Source organism: Vulpes lagopus, chromosome 2, assembly GCF_018345385.1.
Source record: "Vulpes lagopus strain Blue_001 chromosome 2, ASM1834538v1, whole genome shotgun sequence".
Taxonomy (NCBI): Eukaryota; Metazoa; Chordata; class Mammalia; order Carnivora; family Canidae; genus Vulpes; species Vulpes lagopus.
This window is the reverse complement of record NC_054825.1, coordinates 141,707,332-141,713,034: the sequence shown is the minus strand read 5'-3', so window position 1 is coordinate 141,713,034 and position 5,703 is coordinate 141,707,332.

Here is a 5,703-nt window from a genome sequence, read left to right as displayed (position 1 = left end):
TGCCTATAAAGTTTTTAAGCTTTCTAGATACCATTTTTTAAAAATATCCTACTGTTTATACATTTGTCTCTAAATGAGAAAGATTATAATTTGACAGCCCAAGCCTTTCCTCATGTCTGAATATTGAGATTTTTAAAATTATGGTTATTATATTGGTTAGAGCTCTTACATTAATATTAAAACCATCACTCCCAGCTGCTTAAGATAATTATGACATCAAAAACCACCTCTGAAGTACTGCCCATGTAACACATTCTTTTAGGTGCAGGAGATAAAAAGTGAACAAGCAAAACAGAATCCTTGCCTCCACTGGAGCAGGGGAGATAGGCAATAACTAGGTAAACTAATAAAAAGCTAAACCTAAAAAGAAATAGATATATAAATATAATAAATGACATATTAGTAAGTTCAACGAGGAAAACCAAAGAGGGAAATGAAGTAGTGAGATGAGAGGAAGCTGATGATCAAGGAGGACTTCTCTGATGAACTGAGATGAGACTAGGAAGGTGAAAAATACCCAGCTCTGAAAGGATATCATGGTGAACAGTGTAAGAAAGAGCAGTGAGGGAAGGGAAAGAGCTCAGCTTTTAAGCTGACAGACATATTGCCATTTAAAATGGGGCACAGTGTCCCAGATGGTGTAGTAGGGAAATAGAAGTAACAAGGTAGATAAGAAAGGAATGTTGGTTTTATTTTAATTGCAGTTGAAAGGCTTTCTACGGCTCTGTGTAGGTGAGTGAAAAGATCTGATTTACACTTGGAATAGTCACTTTGGCTGCCATTGGGATGCAGAAAGAGCATGAAACTTCCATTAGGATGACCACCACTTAGAAGGTTGTTTTAGCATTTCAGGCAAGAATTAATGAAGGAAATAACAAAATGCAGTCAGAGAGAAGCTATATTTTGGAGATAAACTAGTGAAAATTACTGGTGGGTTGGATATGAGTAAGGCATGAAGAAAGCAATTAAAGATGGCTCTAGGTTTGTGGCTAAGTAACTAGCTGGGGGGTAATTCAGCAAAAAATGAAGAAGGCTTGAGTGTGTGGGGGCATATAACTATACACAAGTGGATAAGGAGAATCAATGGTTCTGTTTGGCTATGTAAGTCTGCAATGTTATTAATGCCAAGTGAAGATTTATATTACAAATTTATACTGCAAAGTAAGCAATAAGCAGCATCAGATGTATGGAGATGGATCTACATTTTAGAAGTAAAATTTTCTAAAAGTGATTTTAGACATAAAATTTTCAAGGATTTCAATGTATTTGTAATAATTGAAACCATGAGACTGAATGAGATCACTTAGGAGGACAGTATAGATCAAGAAGAGGGCAGAAAAAAGAGCCCATGGGTGTTTCGGTGCTTCAAAGCTGGTGCAGAAATCAGGGATCCAGAAATGGAAACTGGGGCGTGTTCAGGAAGGTAGGATGAAAACCTGACAACCTGCTAGGGAAAGAAAGTGTTGCAATAAAAAGAATGGCATTAGAAAATAACAGCAAGATTTTTTCATTTTAACAGAAGGAGGGATATATGGGACTATCAGGTAGTAATTATCAGGGCATTTAGTAAAGAAAGATAAAGGGAGGTGGTGGATAGATTTTAGCTATTTATGGTTAGTTGTTGATTGCCCAAGAGTCAATTATGAAATTATGAGACACGAGAAGAGAGGGTGTGAGACAGTCGTGACAAAGAGTGTGAATTACCAAGGGTATATTGTAGGACTCTCACAAATTTGTGTGTCAGTTTGAGACTTTGGGCATAAACTTGAAGGAAGACCTATCAGCACAATCTTTTCGATTTTTTAGGTCCATACTCAGAATCTTGAGCATGGAAGCAGAATAAATCAAGTTTTATAAGTTATTCAGATTTGAAAATTTCCCAGGCATGTACAATGGAGGCAAAGAAGGGTGAGCTGGTTAAGCATACTTACAAAGGAGTAGCTATGATGCTAGACCATGAATCCAGTGTACATTAGGAAAGAAGCTGGTGGAAGCGTGGTCAGTGCATTCCAGTTCTCACAAAGTTAGATAAATCTTGGAGTAGGAATACTTTCACTAAATCTGAAAGAATAGGATGGCAATGTTATGTTTAGAATCTGTATTTGTAACTGCTGTGTGTTATTAGTGTATTTTAGGTCTAGAATCTGATCATGTGAGTAGGAGGCTATGCTGACCTGAGAAAAAAGATCAGTGGAGAAAGGATGTCAAACAACTTGGAATTGAGGGTACTGTAATTATGACAGGAATCATGGATGAGAGGATGGTTGTAAGAAAGCTGCAGAAGTCATTGGTGAATTATGCTGCAAGGAAGAGGAAACTGGTAGTTTCCAAAAAAGAGAAAAACTAGAGAGGCCAAAGAACTGTCAACATAGGATGAGGTCACATGACAGAAAATAAAATTACTGAAGGCTGAAGAAGAGAAAGAGTTTGGATGTGGCAATGGTGAATAATTGCCTGAGACAGCCTAGGTTATGACTTGTTGCCTTGGTACAATTTTCAGTATCCCTTTTAACTTTTCAGAGTGTCCTAGTTTTAAATGGTCACGTCAGTAAAGGACATCCCTCTTGTCTCCCTGAAGTACATGGGATTAAGAATGAAGAAGAAGCAACACCTTCTCTTAAAGGGTATGTAAGATCACCTTCCTTGGTGGGAAGTCACATTTCTGTTAGAACCAGAAGGTAAAGAAGTATTTGGAGAACAAGTTATTGGGAAGAGCTTATAAGGCCTTGACAGTTTCAAAACACAGCCAAGATCCTTGGGAGCTGGAGAATAAATGGCTGATGAGATCACATTAGGGCATGCATAGAACCAGTAGGTGAAGGGGTCTTTGAGGTTTGGATTCTTGCTAATGACTAGTCCTATAGAACAGAAGCCACAGGGATTGAAGGCTTCAAGGTGGCAGTTGGTTTTACACAGAACTATCAGTTTTGTGGCAACTGAAATTATGCAGTGATTGGAGACTAAATTAGCTCATCGTGTTTTGGGAAAGGGGCAACCTCATAGGAGCAATGGTCTGTCTAGAGGCCTAAGTGCCATTATTTTGAGTCCTGCATACTGCACAAAGCTATGCCCCATCACTGAGTCATCCTTTTGATTTATTCTATCATTGATTCACTTATTCAATAAATCACCATTTAAAGATTGCCATGTAGACTGGGAATATATATCCCTAGATAGTGCAGATAAAAGCTCAAATGGTAAAAACTTACTGTAAAAAAGATAGAGATAAATACCATAAAACATATTATTTATGATTATCAATATCATTATATTAATGATTGTCATCTACTGAATACTTATCAGAGTCTAGAGACTGTCCAAACAATAAGACCTTGTTTATTTAAGCCTGTCAACAGTGCTATGGAGTAGATATCTAATATCACTTTTTACAAATGAAAGACTGGGAAGTAATTTGCTCAGTATCACTCAGTTGGCACACTCTCAAAACACAAAGTGCTCTACTTGAAAAGGGGGCTATTTGTATTAGCAGAGAATATTCAGGAAGGCCTTTAGGAGGTAATAGCCTTTGAGCTAGGCCTTGGAAAAGAGATACATTTGAAATGGAGAGGCAACGTGAGAAAAGTTGGGAGTGATTTTCAGAGGGCATTTGTATAAAATGGGATGATTATTTTGGCTGTATTTTAAGCAGGTGAAAGGCATGAGTGAGAATAAAGACTCAAAACATAAACTAAGCCCAAAACGCATGTCACATATGCATTTACATGCAAATATCTTCTAGGAAATAAGAAAAAAATGAAGTCATTTATGAACTGCGTAGCAACATAACATTTTTAGAAATCCTAATCTATGTTTGTTTATTTTCCTTTCCCAGCTGCTATTTCTACCCTTTTCCATTGCTGCTTTCAACAGTTGGCTCTGTTTTAGTTTTCAAAATTGTTAAGTCCCAGAATGGAGCAGGGAGATAATTTGGGGTATGGATAATGTGTCTTATTTGGTGACGAAAGGACAATAACTCTTCCTGGACAAAGAGTAAGTTCCTCCCAAGCCGAGTGGAAGGGAGGAGAGGCAGAATGAATGGGTATACACATGTGACTTAGAGCTGTGTCCAGAACATGTCATGATCCCAAAGAACACATCCAGGAGCAGAGGGTCCCAGCAGAGAACCCAACCAGGAGCAACATATGTGGCCTCAAACAAATAAATAATAAACACGGAGGGGGCATCTGGATCTGAAAGGTTATTCTGGCTTTGAGGTTGAACATTGTGACATAGCATGGGTGACACGGGACTCAAAGTCTAGATGCCTATTAATAACTTTAATAGAGGTGTTGTAATGGGGGTAGTGGTAAGTGAGGGAGGAGATGAAAGTCAAGAAAAATGATATTCAAGTATAGTACATTAAAGTTTTGTCCTAGCATGATGGCCAGGAACCTGAACATTAATTTAATCATAGAAAATAAAATTATTAAATAAACAAAATGATATAAAATAAAGCTTTATTTCTTATATACTGTGCATCTGTAGACTGATGTATGTTCAGCTGCTTCAGATCGTTCAGGCTGAATTAGTTAGGCCAGGAAAGTGTAGAAGGTGGCAAGTGGAAAACCCAGAAATTCCAGTGATTTAATGTAATAAATGTAGTTTTCTCTCGCTGAGAATGTGAGGTGGTTGGGTAGCCCTTCTCCATTTTGAGATCATACCACTGGAAACATGAAAAATGTGAGCGCCCTCCTTTTCCTTGCTGCTGAAGGGAAGAAGCAGATGTAAAAGCACACTGGTCCACAAGACACAGACGTTATCTCCACTTATCCATCCTTATTCTGTGCTAGTGCTATGATCTAACAAAGTATGAGACTGGGATGGTGAAAAATTTAGAGTAGCACATGGGTATTGGAGGAGCGCCAACCATCTATCACCCACAAACCCATACGGTTAGACAACAAGAAACTCTCTTTTACTGTCTTCATTGCAAATACTCCACTTCCTCCAAGTAAGTACTGCTTGCATTCCTGTGGCAGAATGTTCTTTGAATCCATGGTTCTTGCTTTCTGGAGTCACAGAGAGTTTCTGGAAGTCCATTTGTATGTTCAGGGAATTTTTTCATTCCCTTCCCTCTTCTTTTTCTGCCCTATTCCTCTAGGAAAGTTATGAAGCTGATCAGACAGGGTTAATTGTGTGATGAGAAGGAAAACTCATTAATTACATTTCAAAATTGGAATAATAATTTAAATTATAATATTTAATAGTTGTTCTGACAGTTCAATGCACATTGTTTTTAGTCTGTCATTTGGGCTAACACTTGAATTGAATTGCAGTAAATCTTCATCATTTTGATTTCTGCAAACTTCTTACTACTACTAGAAAATGTGTTTGTAGTTAATGTACTAATACGATGTAGCAGTGTCACTTAGAATTATCCTGACGAGTAGAGCAAAGACCATTTCAGAGCCTGTAAAACATAAGACACTCTCCTTGTATATACAATTCGTTTTCATACACTGCCAGTATGCTCTTTAACCACAGAAGCACACAAAAGAATGTCAGAGATTCCCTAATGCTGGATTTTCCCTCTGCCTTGAGAATTCTTTCTTGTTAAACTAATTTGACATTGGATTAAAACTTTAAACAAGGTGTTATACTTGAGGAAACAGGTTATTATAGGATTCACATTTGGACCTAATAAAGGTTAAGTTTGTAACTGATTTGTTGTGACTCAATTCAATGACCCTTACTGGCATCTTT